Source organism: Camelus ferus, chromosome 34 (assembly GCF_009834535.1).
Source record: "Camelus ferus isolate YT-003-E chromosome 34, BCGSAC_Cfer_1.0, whole genome shotgun sequence".
Taxonomy (NCBI): domain Eukaryota; kingdom Metazoa; phylum Chordata; class Mammalia; order Artiodactyla; family Camelidae; genus Camelus; species Camelus ferus.
This window is the reverse complement of record NC_045729.1, coordinates 17153553-17176131: the sequence shown is the minus strand read 5'-3', so window position 1 is coordinate 17176131 and position 22579 is coordinate 17153553. Positions and strand designations below refer to the sequence as shown.

Genomic DNA, 22579 nt, shown 5'->3' with positions numbered 1-22579 from the left:
CTGCCTTCAGCGTCGTGCCTGCACCTCCCCGGCCTCTGCTTATTCGTATCCATAAAATGACAGGGCTTAGCTCGGAAGGTCTTGTCCCACTGGAAGATCCTTTGACTTCATGAAGGGCAGGAATTCTCAGCACTACAGCCTGTCTGTTATTCCTACTGCAAAAGTAATTTGATGAGCTGCAAAGCTCCCAGCCTCCGTGGAAAACGCAGGAGTGGGCTAGAGCGCAGAGCCTTACCCCACCTAGACAGAACTGGGTTTCTCTTGTCTTCTTTCCCCAAGCCCCACATCCCTGTTCTCATATTCTAAAACTTGGAAAGATCAAAGGTGCTATGCCCAGTGAGGAGCCTCTGTGCTGGATGAGAAATACAGCAGGTACCAGCCAGCAAGGGTAAGCTGCTTATTACTGAATACTGAATAATTATCAAATTACTGAATTCCAGTGCTTATCCTAACCAAGGTGGCCTTGTGCTGTTGTGCAGGTCACACACTGCACAAAGATGCCACAGGAAAGGGGGTACTGACCACTGGGAAGCTCTCTTAGAGTTGTACTATTTACTATCTCAGCTTTCTGGTGACAGCAGTAAAGTCTTGATCAAACAGAATCATCATATTAAATTTTCCAAAAATGGAAGTAAAGCATTTAGAGGAAGAGAGACTTTTTTCTAACTGGCATAAAAATACCACATGGGCAGGCTGTGGCCCCCATCTTAACCTGGGATGTCGGTCCACATACACACACCCACAAAAAATGGCCAGAGAGAGAGGGCAGCATCATTCAGCGTCCTTTCCACGGCCCCAACACAAAACCCGCTCTCAAGAATATAATCTGAAAAAGTCAGCTACACGGGCTGTGAATGCCTGCCAGGCCAAAGCACAACCCCTCCCAGGGTACCTTCAAAAGAGCGAATAAGATGATCTCTCGAAGACTGGCCCATGTCCTGCTCATCAAGCCCCAGGGCACCTAGCACAGCGCCTGGAGTAGAGAAGCACTCACAGCTCACCAGGGCTGCTGACGCCCATGGGGACTTACAGAACCCTACCGAGGGGAGTGGAAGAGTCCAGGTCTCCCAAAGTCCCAGCCCCCAAGGAGCCCCTGGCTGGCTGGAAATCCTAGCATCTCCCATTTAGCACCCGTCCCAGGCCTCGCACACAGGGCGTGCTCGGGGAGCCTCGTGGATGCTTCTGAGACCAGAGAACTCTGGAGAGGGGAGCCTTCTAAGCTCTTTTTATTCATCCTGCAACCAAGAGAATCAGAGAGGCAGTCCAGAACCTAGTCCTTGGATGTCAGGCAGCTCCAACGAGGTCCAGCTAAATAAGATGAGAGTAAAAGGTGTTTTCCGTTCTCCCCCTCCTGGTACCCAGCTGTTTCTGAGAGGTCTCCACCTGCCGCCGGCCCGGCTCCCAAGGCTCCGTGTCCTGTGCGTGTCTTTGTGCTGACTTCCCCACGTCACTGAGCCCACATCCTTTCCAGCTCAGGGACGCCCTGGCATGTCCTCGGGAAGCCCACAGTCTAACCTCAGGTGCCCTCACCCACTCAGGGACTTCCAAGCGACGAGTCTGTCCGTCTAGGACAGGGCAGGTATTCCAAGGTATGAGAGGCTGATGAAGATCTGATCCCAGCAGCTCAACTAAGATGGGGCTCTGAATCTTGATCCCGCCAGTGACTCACAGCAGACATGGGCCCAGGAGGAGGCGGATGGGAGAAGGGTGAGGTCCCAGGACCTTTCTAAAGAGGCTCAAAGCATGCCTCCCAGGTGACGGCTGCACCACTTTGGGAGTCTACGAAAAACCACTGGAGTGTACGCTGTGGAAGGGTGGATTTTGTTGTATAGGAACCGTATCTCCCCCCAGCCAGCTCCTCCAGATCATCTTTATCCGAATTTCCCGTTAGCTGCACACACAAAACTGCAGAAAGCCCCTGAGATGAGAATGGGGTCTGCCTCTGTTTTTCCCTGGAAACTCTCGCCGGCTGACCCATTACCGAGGACAGGAGTCAGAGAGCTTTTTCTATAAAAGGGCAGATGGAAAATATGATGGGGTTTGCTAGCTACGTGGTCCCTGTCACCACTCAGCTGCTGAACTGCAGAAGTAGTCGTGGACAATACCCCTTATTTATCGGATTTCCAGTACAACTGTAGTTACCAGGGTAGGTGGGGGGCTGGGTGTGGCCCGCTGGCCCTGAGGCTGCCAGCCCTGGATCTAGGGCAGGCCTTGCTGACAGTCACACCTCCACCTGGCCCCTCTCGTTGGTGTGATTGTTGCCTGTCTGCCCACTCTCCTGGTGAGCTTCTTGACAACTGGCTGTGTCTTTTCACTCCTGAACCCGAGTCTTACACTGTGCCTTGGATACAGCAGGTGTCCAATAAATGCTTGTCCTATTAATGCTCTCATCTGACGGTATGTTCAACATCTCATGACCCAGGAAGATCGTCACCAGGACAGACACGACACAGCAAGAGGCAGACGAGCCCCGATGGGAGGACAACCCAGGGCCAAAAGCCTGCCACACAAGTTTGTCCCGTACCTGCCAGAGAACGTGGGGGTGGCAAACTGGCCTGCTGGCCTCCGTTCTGGGAACTCCGTTCTGCTACATCAAAGGGCGCATCTCCCGATCAAAAGTCTGGACCAGACACTCCACCTCCTGGACCCGTTCCTTCACCCCCTCCCACGCAAAACATCCCCGTCTGATAGCACTCCAGGGACTGGAATCAACCATGGAGGGCGGACACCTGCGGGCACTCGCAGCCCCTTTCATCTGAACCTGCAGCCCAGGATCGACCCCGAACACGTCCGTGACGCTGCCAGGTAGGAGGGTATCCAGACACATCCGGCCACCAGAGCCCTGACACCCCTGTGGTCAAGTGTGAGGACCCCTGTGTTATCAGAGGGGCTGCGACTTGCTCAAAGTCACTGCGGTGAGCAGCAGAACCAGACCCGGGGCTCCGGCACGGCACAGCCGCCAGGAAAAGCCGACGTGACCTGGGCCACATCTAGCGACAGGGAGGAAACAGCCTCACTGTCCTCACGGGTGCATTCCAAGAGGGCAGACGAATCCGAGCCTGTTCAGAGGGAAGAAACGAGAAACCTGAAAGAGCTCACGGGCACACGGGGCGGGAAACAAGCAGATGGAGGTGTCTGGCCAGCGGGCCGCCCAGCGCGGCGGGGTGGGCGAGGCTCCCCGGCGTCTGGCTGGGGCAGGGCTGGGGCCGGCTGCGGAGGGGGCAGGTGTCCCTCTCAGTCCTCTGTCTGCCAATGGCCCAAACCAGTCAGAATCATGTTCTAAAACAGGATCAGGTTCTTAGACAATAATTAAATAATTAATAATAAAATAACTGTAATTCTTTCACTTGCTTTTTGAAATGACAGATGGTTACTACAAGCAGTGAATAGCGCCCCTCCTCCAAAATTCATGTCCACCTGGCAGCTCAGAATGTGACTTTACCTGGAAAGAGGGTGCACGCAAAAATGTAACCAGTTACAGTGAAGCCACACGGGATTAGGGCCCCAAATCCAATGACTGGTGTCCTTATTTTTTTAAAAAGCTGCCCAGGGTCAACTCCCCAGCCGAACATTCGCCAACTGTGTGACCTTGGACAGGTTATTTAACTGCCTTGTGCCTCAGCCTCTTCTTCTACAAAACAGTAGAAGTTCTTACTTTGTAAGATTGTCGTGAAGATTCGATGCATTCATAAACTTAAAGGACTAAGAACCGAGCCTGCATCAGGGAAGGTACACTATACATTTTAGCTACTACCATCAGTCAGAGAAGCCTGGAGAGTCTGGGCTTTGTAATTTATCACAGCCACTTCTGGAACAGTGGGCAGCAATTACGACTCTCTAGTAAGTATAAGGGAGGCCCAGTAGCAACCAGATGTTAAGAGGCATTTTCCGGCTAATTTTTACCATAAGGGAAGCAAGGAGAATGGCATAACCCTCATTTTATAGATGAAGAAACTGAGGCTCAGAAGGGTGAGCATCTCTCTTGCTCGAGATCACACAGTAAGAGGCGATGCAGTCTAAAGAACAAACGTACGGTTGCCGGGGGGACGGGGTGGGGGGGACAAGCTGGGAGTTCGGGATGTGCAGGTACTGACTATTGTATATAAAATTGATAAACAACAAGGTCCTACTGTGCAGCACAGGGAACTATACTCAATACCTTGTAATGGCCTATAATGAAAAGGAATATATATGTATAGCTGAATCACCATGCTGTGCACCAGAAACTAACACAACGTTGTAAATCAACTCTACTAAAAAAAAAAAAAAAAAAGTGCCACAGAGAAGGCTTACACCTGGGTCTGTGTGACCAGGGCATGCTTTTCTCTAGTACCATGCTGCCCCCTCTAGGGCAGGGACCAGTGCTGTTCCCCACTGCATTATCAGCCCTAGCACAAACGTGCCCCAAATATTTGGTGAGTTCATTCACTAACCAGAATAGAAATGCCCTGGATGTCAGCATAATTGGCTTTCCCTTAAGTTCGGTCCACACAGCATAGAAACCAGTACCCCGGACCAGCAAAGCGAGACAGTGGTCCCTGAACAAACGAGCCAACAGACTTATGAGAACGTCACATCCCCACGGTGATTCACGCAGCGTCCTATGTGGACACACAGACTTGCTGCAGACAGCATATTTTGTTACGTAGAGAGGCCAGAGGAGGTGGCTGAGATTTAGCTCTCCCCTGAACAAACCTGCTGCCTGGCCACTTCCTTACGGTCTCGACTTCCCGTGGGAAATGGAGCAGGTAACAGAGACATACCTTCTAAACCTCTACCTTTTTTTAAAAACTTACTGTTTTTTCACATGATTCTTCTCTTTTTATTTTTTCCTGGTTTTTTATTTTATTTTATTTTATTGGGGCGCTGGTGGTAATTAGGTTTTTATTTCCTTATTCATCTGTTGGAGGTACTGGGGATTGAACCCAGGACCTCCTGCATGCTAAGCACGCACTCTACCCCTGATCTCTGCCCTCCCCTCTAAACTTTATCTTTAAGTAGGTTGTTAATCGTGTCCTGCTCAGTCTTAACATTTGGATGGAAAAAAGAAAGTGAAATTGAGCACTTGGGGAGCACTGACAATGGAACGGCTGGGGCGTCCCCAGGGTGGGGGGCCTGCAAGGACACAGCAGTGTCTCTGCCCTTCTCCACTGGAAACGCGACACGATGCTAAACCGTTCTGCAGTCCCTGCTGCCAGGTAGGAGGATGGGGGCAAAGGGAGCGAAGCAGCACAGGGGTCAGGGCTAAGGGGCCAAGTAATGCTGAGGCCATGTTAGTCATCTCTCCTGCAATAATCAGAAAGTCAGATGAAGCCGCAGGCAGGTCCACCGGGTCGACTGCACCCAAACACGAGGCACCAAGCTCATCTCAGAAGTCCTCGTGTTTTCTGGCGGACTTCTGACGTGATGAGATAGAAGAGAGAGTCTAAGCTGACAGGTGACGAAGGATGTGCAGCTCAGACACAGAGCGGAAGAGGACCCACCGCCTGGGGGCTGTGGAGCCACCGCCAGCGCCTGCGCTCTCCCCACGTCCAGACTGGGCGGAGTCACAGGGATAGAAGGCCCCCCCCGCCCCCCCACCCCCAGAGCTCACTGTCTAGTGGGGACAGAGACACGGACACAGAGTATTACAACACGTCCAGGTGCAACAGAAGTGGGAGGGGGAACCCGGGAGGTCAAGACTTCACGGAAGAGACACTGCTCGAGCAGAGAGCAGCACCTCGAGGGAGGAAAGGCTTCCCGGTGGAGGGAAGGGCCTGGGCGGAGGCCTGGAGGATGAGGCCGCACCGCACGCGGTTTGGTGTGACGGAGCCTAGGGGAGGTGTCTGGGGTGAAGTCTGAGAGTGGAGATAAAGCGAAGACGTAAGGTTAATCACAGAAACGGGCTACGACAGGCTTAAAGTGTGGGAACTTCTTCTTAGGTGCTTGGAAGCCACTGAAAGATTTTAAGAGATTGACCTGACCAGATTTGTATCTAGTGAGATCAGTCTGATGCAGCATGCAGATAGTTTGGAGGGAGCAGATCTAGGGACCCAGTAAGAGATCCTGCAACACTGTGAGGGGAGATCAAGAGTGCCGGGATTAGGGTGGTGGTGATGGGGAAGGTGAGGGGGAAACATGTCAGGCAGCTGGACTGACATGACTTGGTACCCAAGCGGATGCAAGGGGAGGGAGAAGTCGAGGGAGGCTTCCAGACCCTGGCACAGTTACGAAGGGGAATGATTAGGACAACCCCCAAGACGGGGAATCACCAAGGTACTGGTTTGACAGAGAAGACGCTGACTTCATTTATGAACACGCTGAGTTTGAGATGTTTCTGGACAACCAGACAGTTGTGGTCAGGAGACAGATGTAAGAGCCAGGAGCACACGGCAGAAAGGCAGGTTAAATGAGAATCTCTGAGAGTCACCATTTGCAGGTAGACAATAACTTAGACACGGTGACACAGTTGAAATTGTCCAGAAAGAGTGTTTAAAGAGTAGAGGAAAGGAAAAAGGAGGAAAGCAAGCTGAAGACAGGACTCTTGAGAACACTGACATGCCAAGGGTAGACAAGAGGGAAAGAGCACATGAAAGAGAGTAAGAAGGATGCTCACAGAAGCAGAGGACCCGCAGGGACAGAGCACGTCACAGACTCTGGAGACTTTAGGAAGAGAAAATACCAAGTAGGAAGAAGCAGCCAACTGTGTCAAATACAAAAGAAAGATCAAGTAAAAAGGGCACTGGAATGATTTTCTATTCTCAATTAATAGAAATTAAATAATAGGGAGCAAATTAGCATTGTTCCTGGATTTTAGCAGATACTTCATAAATGACAGGTGGATGGACAGATGGATATATGGATCAATGGATGGATAGATATACAGATAGATGAATGGATGGATGGATAGAAGGATGGGTGGACGGATGGATGGGTGGGTGGATGGATGGATAGATGGATACATGGATGGATAGATGGACGGATGGATGGGTGGATGGATGGATAGATGGATACATGGATGGATAGATGGATGGATGGATGGATGGATAGGTGGATGGACGGATACTGACTACCCCCAACTGAACCCACAGCCTGCATCATGTAATGTATTTGCAATGGTTCCATCCAGCGCCAGAGAGCTGGACACAGGTGACCTTAGGGCAGCCCTTCTAGGCTAAGTTATATACTATTCTACCTATATCTCCAGAAAAAAAGGAAGAAAGAAAAACACATACAGTCCACAGAATAACAAGAAAAAAATTCATAGCTCTTTTACCAAGAAGGGTCTTCCAAAAGTCATTCCATGTATCCCCCTGCCTCTGGCGGTCTGTCAAGAGCAATTTTCAAAGCACGCCATCAGTAACGCAAAGAAACCCACACACGCATGCATCCACATCAGACTTTCCAGAAGGAAGGGAGGAGTAAGTTTGTGTCTACCCTACCACCTCCTGCATCTGGCGGGGGGAACGGAAAAACTCGTCATCGGCGTAGCTGCTGCCCCCGGAGCCAACAGCACGACTGCAGAGCCAAGTCTCTGTGAAATGCATCAGATCAAACTCAATGATCAATAATAAAATCAACAGCCTTCTCAAAGCCAAAGGGGTTGAAACTCAGAAGGGGTAAGCCTGTCATTTCTCCTGGGGCCATACAGCACACTCATTTTTGTGAGATTTACGGCTTTAACCAGTTTCTCCGGGTGGAGGACCATGTTACAGAAGTCAAACCTTTTGACTAGATAAGAGGTCAGGGTCAGGGGAGTCAGCGATGACATAATGACGAGAGGGGCTCGTGGACCCATCTACCCCCGTCCTGCCAGCTCTCACAAGAGAAATCCAAAACGCTTGCAAGGGTTAACCAATCAAACCCAAAAATCCAACAGCCATACAGTCCAGTGGAAGAATGTTCCTTCATTAAACAAACAATGTGTCTGGAACGCTTTTGGTCTCATTGTTCCATTCCAGGCTGGAGACTGAAGCTACAGAAATAAATGAGCAATTTCAATGCTGCTCATCCTAGGCTGACTCTACTGGCAAACGGAGACTTCCTGGCTGGGGCTGAGAACTGAATTAACTCTTCCAGACTCTGGCTGGGGGCGCGGGTGGAGTTGGGTGGGTGGCTCGGGAGGGCAGAGAAAGATTTCAAAATGTCAACAACTATTGAGAAAGGACGGCTGAACAGCATGAGAACAAAGGTGGAGTCTTAGGGTCTTAAAGAAGGGCAGGGACGCCACAGGCAGAAACACCTCTAGGTTCCCAGTGGGGTTTTATGACCGGCATCCTGGTGGACACCGACCTGTGTCAGGGGACCTGTCACTGCCGCCCACCCCTTCGCCTATGGTCTGAAAGAAATAATGCTTCTCTCCAACTCAAGTGTCCATCAAGGCCCAGGGACACCAGGCGGGGGCAAAGGCACAAGAGCAGGCTTGAAGTCTGCGTTTCACGGGTAGGGAACTCCAGTCTGGAGCGATTTCCTGGGACCACCTGACTTCAGCACCTTCTGCTCTGCTCTATCATCTCCACTTCTTGGGGAAGGGAATTTGGAAAGCCGTGGCCCTTCGTGACGCCCGCACACAGAAAGGCTGGCCTCTGCACAACACCTCCCCCCGCAGGCAGCGCCAGGTCCTGGCCCGCCGGCTGGACGGAGGACACTCACAGCTTGGTCAGACATCAGAGGGGCTCAAGGACCAGAGCCATGGGACAGGTCTGCTTTCCAAGGTTCAGAGGAAGCCGACATCAAAGATGGGACAGGCGTTCGCTGGGAGGTCCGAGGAGCCCTGTGGGAGGAGTAAAGGGGAGTGCCCGCTCGCCCACATCCCCACACAGAGCTGCCTTTGTTTTCCTGCCTCGCAGCCCAGGAGCAGATGAAAGCCCCAGGAGAAACCGCCAGGGTCCAGCCTGGCTCACACCAGAGTCGGGGGCACTGCCTAGTCCCCCCTGGGGAGGGGGTGGGCAGGGGGACAGAAGAGGCGGGGACTAAAGAGAAATTCTGGAGCAGAGGATGTCGTTAGAGCTGGATGGGGAGACAGGGAAGCAAGGAGGTGCACTGGGCAGAGATGGCCCCTGTGGCTTCCCCACCAGGGTTCTGTGGGAGTCCCCATCACTAGGGGGGCTCAGTGCCCACAGAGGCTCGGCCGGCCCTTCCCTGGCTTCCTGTCGGTCCCCAGGTAGGGGCTGAAAACGCCATCAGTTACACATTTGAGGCTCCCCCTAGAGCCCACACTGACTGTGGGAGAGCGAGGATTCACCCGAAGACGCCCACCCCTCCGGGGCAGGACCACCAACCCTACGGCGAAACAGACCCGGCAGGGCCGTCTGCCCCAGGGCTTACCCAGAGCCACGGCCACGCTGCACAGGTACCCACGGGAATGCCACTGAGCTGTTTGTTTAAGACGCATCCTGAGTGATTCCTCTCTCTCAGTCACTGATGCCATCGGCTGGAAATAGCACAAACACTGGGGGGGGGGGGGGGGCTTGTACATGCGGACGTGTTTGACGTCGGCTCAGCTGTCGGGTCTCCGGCTGCTCTGGGCCCGGGGGAGCAGTGTGAGCCTTGCGCTGGGAGCTCAGGGCGCCGAGGCTCTGCTCTTCCACTGCCTGGAATTGGGGTCTTGGCAAGACATGCCTTCCTAGGCCTTGGCTTCTCTGTGAAATCAGGAGTTTGGCTGAGACGACTGATGTCATAGGTCACTTCTAGTTCTGACATTTTCCGGGTTTATTTAATGCACTTTAAACAGTGCCGGCTATTTATAATTAATCATTGTTACCGCTAACGTTGATGGACCATGACCTTTTCCTGAGTCAAAGGGTCTGAGCTCTGTAACACTGTGCCTGCACCCGGAGAACTGGTTAAGTTGTGCATCTCACAAGGCTGAGTGCCCTGTGACGCCCCAGGAGAAATCACAGGACGGTTCTCACTTTCAATCTCTGTGCAGCAGACACCTCTCTAACCCCTTTGCAAGCTGACTGAATCCCAACACCATAAGCATGGTCATAAGCATGTGTTGTCATCCCCATTTTACAGAGAGAGAAACTGAGGCACCGAAAAGTTAAAAACTTGGCCCCAGGTCAGGCAGATTGCAAAAAGTGGAGCTAGGGAACCAGGCTGTCCACCCCTAGGCCCCGACCACTTAGCTCTGACATTCTGTGCCCCCTCCAACAGTGAATCAAGGGACGGGCATTTCAAATCTGGGCCTCTCGCCCTGCAAGGTGCCAGGCAACACGCGATCATGGCCAGGGTGGGCAGTGATTCTAGCTGCTGCCACAGGACCTCGTAAAATTCATGAGGGAAGGGATGAAACTACTGGCATCTGCTCAGAACAGCAGCTTCAGTTTCAGACGTGTCACCCTCAGCCGTCCACCGGACCAGCCTCCTAGGCAGACTGGGCAAGAGCAAACCTGAAAGCCTGTCCTTTCGCCCCCATCCCCACTCCTTCCCGCTGCTGGAACTGCACATGTCTCCCAAGAAGAGAAGTCACTGCGGGAGGGCAGGGTGGCCTGAGGGCAAGATCAGATCCCCGGGGGCCCAGAAGCCATCCCTGTCCCAGCCCAGGACGGCCAGCACCTTCAGCGCCATCCCAGGGCTGGGGAGCGGACCACAGCAACCCCGACACCAGGAAACTCTTCCGGGGGCCCCAGGGAAGCGGTCCAGCCTGCTTCAGGATGGGGCACTGGACAGAAACAGCCATTATTTAGGACATTCTCAACAACCCATGACCTAGGACAACACGCTGGATCTGTGGATTGTTCTTGATCATTGGGACAGAAAACGGACCAAACAAATATGGAAGGAAGCCAGCAGGCAGAGCCACAAGCCAGCTCTCTCTCCCCAGCATGGTGATGAAGGATGAACACCGCCCCGGGGCAGGGCTGCCAGTGGGGAGCAGAGGGGACCCCGAGGCGCAACCACCACCTTCCTATCCACCACCATCAACAATCTGGTTCAAAAATCTGGTTCCGATTTGCTGCAGCCATCCTCTGCCCGATTCCACCAAGACACTACATTCTTGCTCTGCTAGTTCATCTCCCTCCGGCCCAGCCTGCTCTGGCCCCACGTCAGATTAATATTCCTATTCCGTGGAAGTCGGACGAAATTTCCTCTGGTGGGGTTGACCTCTCCAGTTGGCGCTCGCCGCCTGAGAGCTCACAAAGCCAGCGGCAGCCACCACCCCTTCCCCAGTCCTGGGGTCCGGAAGCGTGAGCACGCCGGGTGGCCCCGACTCACAGAGAAAGTTATTAGGAAGGGGTGAAGCCTTACAAGGTGTCAGAGCTTTCACCGAGCTGGGGGGTGGGTGAGCCGATCTCAGGGTTTTGCAGAAAGAGAGGAACTGCCTAGAAAATGCACTCAAGACACAGACCAGGCTCTGTCCGAGGCTCGTACTCACTAAGTAAGGACCAAGGATGGGCAGAGGGGCGTGGCTGCAAGAACAAAAGCTGAGGTGATAACAAAGGCCAGTATTTAACAAGCAGCTTAGCATACGCCAGGTACTACACTCAGGGCTTTAAATACAACAAACCCAGCAAGTAGACACTGTTCTTTCTCCCATTTTACAGGTGGGGCAAAAAAGTCAGCCTGAGAAAGATTTGGTGACCTGCCCAGGGTATCTGTCAGTCAGCGCAAGAGTCAAGACTTGGACCCCGGCCGTCCAAACTCAGAGTCCAAGTCCTTGAGCACTTAGCAACACTGCCAGCCTGATCTGAGTTCTTCGGAACATCCCTTAGAGCCACGCAGTCCTTAACGAGTGACAACGGGGATGCTTCTGAGGACTGTCCATGGCTAATTCAGACCTCTGACCCGTATGGCCCTGCCCCCCACTGGCTTACGGACCCTGACGCAAATCAACACGGACTCAAGGAATGGAACACCCATCCACCGCGGCTAACTCCAGCCAGAGCCAACACAAACCCCCTTGTCTCTTTCTGGAGATCCGTGCCACTGTCCCTCTCTGCAAGCAGGGAAAACCAGAAGTCACCTCAGATCCTGTCACCGGTGGTGCTCAGGAGATGCCTGGATGGGCCCCGAGGACTCCGCACAGAGTCCTGGTCTGGGACTTGGGACCTGCATTTCAAGAGGAGGGCTCTAGACAGACACCCCATCTCGGGCCCTTTCCAGCCTACAAATCTAAGCTGCCCTGACCATCCCAAGCAAGTTTAAAAGCAGAGAGGGGAAATTAGGGACTCAAACAGGTATCTGTACCCCCATGTTCATAACTGCATCACTCTCACTAGCTGAAAGCTGGAAGCAACCCAACTGTCCAATGACGGATGAATGGATAAATAAAACACGGTACACACAAAAGATGGAATATTTAGCCTTAAAAAAGGAAGAGAATTCTGACACATGCTACAACATGGATGAACCCTGAAGACATCATGCTAAGTGAAATAAAAGGACACAGAAGGACAGTCACAAAAGGACATACGTTGTACAGTCCTACTTCTATGAGGTGCCTCTCCTGGTCCGACTCACAGAGACAGAAGGAAGAAGGGTGGTGCCTGGGGCTGAAGTCAGAGGGGGCGGGGGAGGCGCTGGTGGTTCACGGGGACAGAGTTTCTGTCGGGAAAGACGAGAAAGCTCTAGAGCTGGATGGCGGTGAGGGCTGCAGAACAACAGAACGTGCTTCATCCCATGCAACTGCACACTTAAAAATGGTTAGAACGGTAAATTGTATGTGATTTAAAATGGTACAGATAATGTTATGTGTGTATTCGTAACTCAAAATGTGGATATTTAGCCACAATAATATCATAGTAAATGTTGTGTCTCTTGAATCTAATAATAATTAAGTTAGGCTTTTGTAAACTGACCATACTTCAATAAAAAGATAGATAGATAGATAGATAGATAGATAGATAGATAGATAGACAGACAGACAGATAGACAGATAGATACCCAAAAAAAAGAAAAAAGAAAAGAAAAAGTTAGGCTTGAATCTAAGAAAAAAAAGTGAAAAGGACTATGAAATTAATAAAATTCATAATGGAAAAGAGCTATCTATAGTCACGAGCCTCAGACCCCAGTGAAATGTCTTGATGGATTCACTGAAATATGGGGAAAGTGAAAGATAAATCCGCCAATATTAAATTATTGAAGTAAGTAACCCTACCTGATCCAGCAGCACCCTCAGTAAAAATGTATGACTCGAGGCAGATGACTCACAACCGGGCCCTGAGAACCCACTGCTGCCACGACGGGGCTCTGACCCCCAGGGGCCAGTCCCACTGCTCTGCAGACATCGCCCGCTGTGTTCAGAGGAAATGAGGGGTGACTACCCTAGCGAGCCCTTTCGCTGGGCTTCAGTTGGTTTTTTTCCTTCAGCTACTTTCTTAGTCATTGAACTCCTGTTTTCTGTGCACCTTCTCTGTGCCGAGTACCAGGTGATGCCCTGGAAGGAAGGGAGGGTGGGGAGAAGGGACAGAGGAACGAACTTCTCTGAGCCCTTGCAATATGCCAAGCAGAGCTCGGAGCTCTTTACAGCATCACCTTCTAGGACCCTCACAGAAGCTCTGTGGGGCAGGGACTGCTGATGGCTCCACTTCTTTATTTTTAATGAAAAGGCAAAGTCTTTTTTTTCAATTGAAGTATAATCAAGTTATAATGTGTCAATTTCTGGTGTGCAGCACAATGTTTCAGTCATGCATGTGCATACATATATTTGTTTTCATATTCTTTTCCATTGTAGGTTACTACAAGATATTGAATATCATTCCCCGTGCTGTACAGAAGGAACTTGGTTTTCATGTTTCATATATAGTAGTTAATATTTGCAAATGTCAAATTCCCAATTTATCCCTTCCCACCACCTTTCCCTCCGATAACCATAAGTTTGTTTACTATGTCTGTGAGTCTGTTTCTGTTTCTGTTTTGTAGGTAAGTTCATTAGTGTCTTTTTTCTCTTTTTAGATTCCACACATAAGTGATATCATAGGGTATTTTTCTTTCTCTTTCTGGCTTACTTCACTTAGAATGACAATCTCCAGGTCCGTCCATGTTGCTGCAAATGGCGTTATTTTGTTCTTTTTATGGCTGAGTAGTATTCCATTGTATAAATGTACCATAGCTTCTTTATCCAGTTATCTGTTGTTCCCACGTCTTGGCTATCGTTCATATAGTGCTGCTATGAACATTAGGGTGCATGTATGAAAAGGCAAAGTCTTAAAGAGAAAGAAAAAGAAAGCTTTTGGTGGTCACACAGGGATTTGAATCCAGGTTTGTCTGGTCCCGACGCCAAGAGTGCTTGGCCACCGTTCTACACCGCTTGTGCCTGAAGATGCAGAGATTGGGTCCCCACGATCCCTGCCCCCAAAGAGCTTACATGGAGCCAGGGAACAGTAGGACACACAGTTGGTCGCCCTCCAAGAAGAGACCTGCTAAAATGTGGGTCCATGCACAAGAGTCCAGGAGCCCAGGCAGGAGGACTCAGGACAGCTCCACAAGATGGGGCTTGCAAACTGTAAGATAAGTGTCTTTATCTCCTCCTCCTGGGAGCCAGGACCGTGTCCCCTCTTCTATACACAACCCTCTGTCACATCAAATGGGCTACAGTGGGGTGTGCTGGCCACCAGACGGACAGCCAACCCAGGAAGGACAAAGTGGGGCTCGTGAGTAGAGGGGGAGAAGAAGTCTTTTAGGTCAGTGCCTGATTGAGAAGTAAACCCTTCTTTGAAGGGGACGTTATGTCTTTGCGACGTGTCGGGTTTCACTTAGCAAAGCACCCCCCCCAAGGCTCTTTCCTGCCTCCTGGTGGCCTGGAGGATTCATGGCAGTTGTGCAAATGATGCAGGCCCCTGGGGCTCAGAAACGCAAGACAATCAGAGGCAGTGTGTCTGTGAACAAGCGAAGGCAGGTACTCAGGTGGAGAACAGGACTCATCAGGTGTGCGCCGCCTCTGGTCTTTGGTCTCTGGGGCTTAAAATTCCTCTCTTTTTTTTTTTTCCCCTGCCTAGACCTGCATCTTGGGAAAACCAGTTCTTCCCAGAGGTGATAATTCCCACCAGTACTGAGTCCTTGGCAGCATGGAAAATTCCCCCCGGGGGTCTGGGGAAGGTGGCAAGGACTCCTGTGGCCACAGGTTCATTCCTTTAGTGCGCCGGCTGCCCTGAGATGCTGGCAGCCTCACGCCAGTCCAGAGGCCAGAGCAAGGTGCGCTTCGAGCTGGTCTCACTGGGGCAACACTGGATGATGGAACAGAGACGAGGTCAGAGGGTAAAAAATTCTGGGTTAAAAAAATACGTATCTCAGGAAGAAATCCCCAGAGGGGAAAAACCCTGAAGGAGCCAACCCATGATTTCAAGCTCTGAAGGACATTCTAGCTAGAGATGTAAGTTTGGGAGCTCCCTTACCCTAAAGATGGCAGCAGACATGCTGTAAATAAAAGAAATCATCTTGAGAGTAAACGTAAGAGAAGAGAACCTGGAAGTAGGATTTGAAGCAGCTCAATATTTAAAAATCAATTAGAGCAGGATAACCCAGCCGAGAAGAATTTGGAGGCACAACTAGAGAAGCCGGGGAGAACGCAGGCGGGCACAGGGCGCTTCAGGGAGGAAGGAACAGGGGAGGGGAGCGCACGTCTCAGCTCAGTGGCAGAGCGCGTGCTTAGCACACACGAGGTCCTGGGTTCAGTCCTCAGCACCCCATTAAGCACATAAATCAACCTAATTACCTCCTCCTCACCCCCAAAAGAGGAAGGAATGGTTAGCTGTGCTGAATGTTGCCAAAAGGTTAAGGAATCTGAGAACCAAAAAATTTCTGTTAGGTTTAGCACCAAGTCGAGGACACTGGCCATCTATATAAGAGTATCTGGGGTAGAGTGATGAGAACAGAAGGCAGACTGAAGGAGTTTGACCAAGAGATTAAGAACCAGAAACAATAAGTAAAAACAGCTTTGCAAGTGTGAGTTACTCATTATAAATGCAGTGCTTACGATGGGATATTAGATACTAGCACAAGGACAGTCAAACAGACCAATGGAACAAAAGAGAGTCCAGATGCAGCCCCAGACACTAACCCCAGCCACGCCGAACACTTAGCACCCCTCCACTGGAAGCGCTTTCGCGAACCTGAGAAAGTTCTCAAACTTCCATGGGCCTCCGTCTATAAAATGAAGCAAGCAGGAAAGACTCTCCAAGGTCCCTTCCAGCTCTGACTTTCTGAGTCATCGGAGCTGACAATGAAATAAGATAGAAATTTTAAAAAACTGAAATAAAATCAATGCAGCCTTTGCAAAAAGAATCGGGGGAGCGCTGACTCCCCCTCTGCATTTCACTGGTGGCCCCTGCCACCCTGGCCCGGGCCCCTCCCCGGACAGGAAGCGGCCCGATCCCCCCTTCTGGGGCTCATGGCTTCATCTGCTGAGTATTTAATTAAAACTGGCGACGGCTGTTTGGAAAGGGCCGAGGCCAAGAGGGCAGGAAGGCGTCTCCTTGTTCTCAGCCCTGGGGACCCCCGAGAAGGCCCGACAGCTGGGACAGGCTCGGGCGGTCGCCCCCCTGCTGGCAGTGCTCGATGGCTTTCCAAGCTCATCTGTTCAGATTTTCTCCTGGGGAGTCCCGGACTTCACTCTGGGCGGGGCCCCCTAGGCAGGGGAACCGGCTGTCCCCATCCCAGTCCCCACATGGTCTGCTTTCCGAAGGCTGGAAACCCACGTTTCCACGCCCAGCAAGCCTGAGGCAGCGGCGACTGCAAAGGGGACCTGGAGATGTTAGCAGAGCCGGGCAGGAAGTAACAACGAGCAGATTCAACCTGGAAAAATGCGGCTGCTGCATCTGGGGATAAATAATCAGAAACACAAATACTCAGGTGGGAGGGAGACGCCTGGAACAGGAAGCGGCCAGACAGCACTTGGACAGGAGCGCGCAATGTGATCTAGTGACAAAGAAATTGCTGGGGGATTCGGAGCTGGATGCATGGAGGTGATACCCCAACAAGAACAAGGAAGGAACAGGGGTGGGGCTGAGCAGCTGCTCTTTGCTCCCCAGAGGCCAGGGCTAAGTGGACCAAGGGGTAGAGATGGCAGCAGGAGAGGTTCAAGTCAGACTCTGGAAAGAACCTTGTTGCTACAGAGCAGAGGAAGAGATTATCCAAGGTGATGGAGAAATCCCTGGGAAGATGTCTGAAGGACCGGGACACAGGAAGCCTGTCCCAGAGGCAGGGGCCTGGCCCAGGTGACCTTCAGACATCCCATGCCGTCCACCAAGGAACATGAGATCCTGCAGAAAACAGCAAGCTGACCTGCCTGTAGATGCCACAGGAGACAGGAGGTGGAGGAACCCAAACCAATTGAAAACACTGAAACTTAAGATCTGCGGAAAGTCATGTGACCCATCCTGAGCCTGAGACCAGGCTGGGAAAAGAGCTCCAACCTGCAGACGGCCAGGCTCCCCGCTCCTCAGCCTCACAAGGAAGATATTTTCCAATCCTCCCGCGGGCTCCATGGCCTAGGACATGGGAGGCTCACAATGAGGCTCCTGAGACAAATCCCCATGGACTTCAGACCCAGTGGGGCTAATCAAATGCACACCATCTAACCTGCTCCTTCACCAACGTATGGTTGCTCTGGAGGGAGTTAGGCTAGACCTCAAGAAGAACTTCCCTCCTGAGTTTTGAGACACTGCACAAGCAAGCAACAGAGGCAGTTTATCTTCTCTCTTCCTCCGTTAGGTTCATGGGCTCCATGGTGCTTCGGGCTGTCGAGTGCACCGCATCGCTCACTGAGGCGCCCTGAGAAAGGTGGAGGTGTGTCTCGCTTCAATCAAATGAGATTTGGAAGCGCAGGTTTAGAAAGCAGATAAATTAGGCTGCATTTTTTCACTTTGAAAAAAGGACTCTGTAACAAGCTACATTAATACACTTAAAATGCAATGAGAATTTTAAATGCAGGGGTTCAGTGTAGTAGGCGAGACCTGTAGCTCGGACCAGGGCTTGCAGTTGGATGACTGATCGTGCAAATGTCCCCGTGTTTCTGGGTGCGTCCTCCTGGGGACCAGTCAGCCTTCTGGGGAGGTATCTGATACTGGGTCCTAGCTCTGGGGCAAACTTTCCAGAGACTCCAGAAAGAAAAGAAAAAAGCTCTTAGAAGTCGGTGGCGGGGGGGGGGGGGGCGGTCTCCAGGGCATCTGGACAACTGGCAGGTGTTAGAGTCTAATGCCGGTCCATGAAACCAGGTCAGAAGAGGGATGGGAGTAATTAGAGTGGGAGAGTACAGCTCGCTTACAGACAGGTCAAGATCAGCAAAAGACAGAAGACTTTTACGGATTTGGGACCTGAGGTGAAGGAACTAGAATGGTAACTATACGGAGCTTCTGGTACCTACCAGGCTCCACTCTAGACTCTCCGACCTATGTTCTCTCATTTAATCCTTTGTTTCCTTGGCAACTTACCAAGTACCCCCCGATGGGCATCAGATGAGGAGACCAAAGCGGTCGGAGGCATCACACGATTTGGCCACGGCTATGCATCGCCTAGTGGCTGAGCTGGGATTCCAACCCGACTTTACACTAAGATTTTCTCCTCCAGGAAACCTTCCAGCCCCGCCCCTCCTGGTTCCAGTCACTGTAGCTAGGATGTGCGCAGACGCAGATACGTGGGCAACGGGTCTGTGCAGACAACATGCGGTTCCCAAAACCAGCAGAGGTGAGTGCAGCAACAATCCACCACTGCCCCTCGGTCCTGGAGGGCCTCACACTCTGTGTTTGGGGGAGGAGGACCCCAGTGAATCCTTCTGGTTCAGCTTGGCTCAGGTCGAGATTAATGACTGCATTATCTTCCATTTCCTGCACATCCTAATGGCAGGCGGGGATGACCCAGAATGCAGGAGGCTGTGAGCAGATTAACCGCTCGCCCTCCATTCGTGCCCCTTCATGGAATAACCTGAACATTTACAGGTCACTCTGCGTGACAGTGAGAAACTGTCTGCCTTCTGTTCCCTTCACTAAACATTGACTTCCCCAAGCGTGCTGACCACACCATCATCCTCCTCCTCATCCGCACACAAGGGGCTCTCCATCCCAAATGTTGCCTGGCTGGGTGGGCAGTGGGCTCCAATGCAAGGAGCTTATGAAGGCAGAGGTACAGGAAGGAGGGAGGTCTGTCTGGGGCCATGGTCCTCAAAACAGGAAAGGGTTGATACGGCATGATTTCCCAGGCCCTGATCCATCTGCCGGTGCCCAGTACACCACCATCACCTAAAGCTTTGATTCTTATTTAAAATGCAAAGCCAGGCCGCACTGAGGGGTCTGAATGAAAGACCTGAGAGTGATGTGAAAGAGGGAAAAAGATGGGAGAACCAGACAGGATATGCCACAGAAAACGGGGCCGAGCGCCCAGGACAAGGAGTCCTGCCACCATCCCTGCTGACGCCCGTGGGCAGGTACGGGCGGTCCACATGCGCAGGGCTCCTCCCAGCCCTGCTCCCAGGGGGAGCTGACAGCGGACATTCCAGGATGGCTTACTGTCCTCCCTGCCGGGGCCCCAAAGTGGCTCCGGACACCACACTGCCCTGTGCACCACGGCACCTATTCTCTCTCCAGGCCTTGCAGAGTCACCTCCAGACACACACCCCGGGAACCCCAGCCGCCTCTCACCGCGCTTGCTGGCTCTGGATCCACCTGACTGCCTCAAGGGTGGCCCCGAGAAGATTGATTCCTGCCACAAACACAGCGCGTGGGTAACTAAAGGTATCTGCAGGGATCTAGCCGTTCCCCAACCCGTGAACGCCCACCTCATCAGGGAAGAGGGGAGACAGAGCAGAGAGGCGAGGAGAGAACACTCTCAAGATCAGAGGCTCCCTTCTCTCCTGAACCTGCGCTGGTGGCTGACAGCCCCGACGGCGAGACAAAGGACTCCCCGTCCCCACACCAAGCTAGGGAGGCAGAAGCGTTACCCCTGGGGTGGGGGTGGGGGGCTGCAGTGACTGAGACTCAGACGCAGGGTCTGAATCCCTTACTGGCACTGGCCGGGACTCTGACCAAGTAACCCAGTTTTCTTTCCTGAAAAATAAAGGCACTCACAGCACATCCTCCACAGGATTGTTACAAGGATGGAATGAGTTGCTTTATGTGCCTAGAACAGTAGAAGTGTTTTTGTCATGACTGACTCCTCCGAAAGCAGCAGGAGATGCTCAGGGAGAGAAGGGTCCCGATTCCCAAGGCCCTCGTGGTGGGAGGGAGAGGACAGGTGTTCCTGGCAACGCTGAGAAGGAGATTTCTGGTGATGGGACGAAAGCAAGGTCCCAGGGCCAGAGGGAGAGAACCAGAGAGGGAGGGAGGATGGGAAGACAGGGGAAAAAAAACGGAAAAACCACTGACAACCGCCAGGGCTCAACCTCCTCCCGCAGCAGGTCCCCAACATCCCCTCCACGCTGCACCTGAGGGCAGCCTGAAGGACTCAGGTTTGCCCCACAGGTGCACGCTCTCTCCTCTGGTTTTTGTCCCCCTCTGCCCGCTCCTTGGGGTGGGTGGCTCTGAGCAGCTGCAGAGGGCTCTGGCATTTCCTCCCCTGCTTGGGGAAGCTGGGGCAGGAGGAGAGGCAGGAATGGGAGTGGCTCACTGGACAGGAGCGGGAGGAAACGCGGGCAGGGCTCCAGGCTGCTGAGCGTGCAGGCGGGACCCGGGGAAAGGGAGAGGATTCCAACTTCGTGGGAAAGCCTTCCCTGCCAACTCCAGCTCCTGGGGACTGCCCCCTCCTCGAGCAGCCCTGCAGCGCACAGCCTGCTACGCGTTGTGCTTCGGACTGCCTCAGCAAAGGCTGTTAAGTATCTACTATGTGTCCACACTGTGTGCAAACAAAAAGGGAAGACATAACAGTCCCTGTTCTCCAAGTCCTCAATCCATCCGAAGACAAGTGAAACTCCCGAGGGTGCACTAAGTGTTTCGGTAGCTCTGCCCAAGTACAGGGAGCGTTAGATGATGGACAGAGCATCACAGAACAGTTTTAAATAATGAAAAAGTTAGTCCCCTTTCAATTATCCTGAAAAGATAAAGGCTCCATTTGGTGTCAACGTATCTTTAACCTCTCTGGCGCTTCCTAACCTTCCTTATTTTTTTAATCATTTATTCTATTTTTTAATTGTGGTGTAATTGACATTTATGTTAGAATGTTATATTAGTTTCAGGTGTACAACATAATGAGCTTCCTTCTCAACCAAGAGCGCAGCCAGCAGCCTCCAGCCAGAAATGAGTGATGTTACTGTGTTTCTGTTGTGGTTTATCTTTGTAGCTATTTGCTGTTTATTGGCAGGTGGCATTGGTGCTCCACGGATGGTAACTTATAATATCTCATTTTAAAATAAATGTAAGTTTAAAAAGTGAACTAACTTAACCAAAACATTCAGCAAATAACAGTATAAATGGTAAACGGGTATGCCTAAAATCATGAAACCAGCAAGGAGTGGTGTTCAAAATCAGGATCGCAGTATTAAAATAATGGAAATTGTGAGATCTTTTGCCAGAGGAACCCAGAAAATAAGCAATCGGCATCCGTGCCTTCCTGACTGCATCTCATTTCCCTGACTAGACAGTGAGCTCCCACCACTCCTCCCTTCTGGGAGGCCTAAGCCACACATTAGCACGTTCCTTTATACAGAGAGTGTGAGGGAAATTCAACTCAGCTCACAGGGAGGGTAAAAATATCGGAAAATTAAAGCAACATGTGGCAGGTGGGAGAGCCACCTTGGGCCCCAGGCAGAGCCCACGCCATCCCTACCGAGACCTGGGGAAATGAAGGCACCTCATTCCAGGGCATCCTGCAACGTGCGAGGTACCTTCACCCACAGCAGGTGCGGCTGCAGGTCTCGGATAAAGAAACGGACCTGGCGTGGCGAAGGCCACATCAGCGACCTAGCTTGTTGCCCTCTGCACCCGGGGCTCTTCCCACTACCTGCTGCCACCAGGGACACCCCGGTGACGGGCAGGAGAGAGCTCCCCCCGAGTTCTCTACGCTCTGCCTGGGAGCCCTGCTCACAGGCCCCGGCCGGCTCAGTCTGAATGTACCCCATCCAATTCCAGGGCGCACGGCGAGACCACACGTGGCAAAGCGCCGTGACCACGGACTACCCGGGCAGGGTAGGCAGGGAGCCAGCAGCAAACTTGCACAAACTCTGGGGCTCCGGCTTCAGCTCCGAAGCCTTTAGGGGTTCCCGTGTCTGCACTTGACAAAGAAAACAACCGAACAGCACACTCTCCGAATTCCACTCCTTCTGACTTCCTGATCCCGAGAAGGTGCTAAACCCACAGGCCCTCCCTGCGGCCTGGGAAGCCTGGGCCCTCCAAGGGCCTGAGGATGAGCTAAGTGTAAGCTCCCTGGGCCAGAGAGCTCAGAGAGGAGGGAGGCCATCTACGGCCAGACACACCCCCCCCCAGCCCCCCAGACCGACGCCTGAAGCAACAGATCCCCCGCGGAAACTCAACAAGACAGCGACAGGAACACGAGTGGTCCCCAGTCCAGGCCCCACCCAGGCCCTCTGGCTGCTGAGCTGCAGAGTCGAGCTGCCGGCCGTAGGGGTGGGATGCAGCAGAGAGGCTCCCAGACCAGCGATGCCCGAGGGACGGTGACCACGTTCTGGAAGACAACGCAGTGGACCAAGGGTTCCCGAGGTGCCCCTAAGCCA

At 52.3% G+C, this 22579-nt stretch overlaps 1 protein-coding gene across 3 annotated transcripts in view; it reads right to left on the bottom strand.

The window, feature by feature from the left end:
• Positions 1–22579, bottom strand: part of ANO2 (anoctamin 2) — a 253652-nt gene that overhangs the window by 211427 nt on the left and 19646 nt on the right. The gene's annotated exons all lie outside the window — the stretch shown is intronic.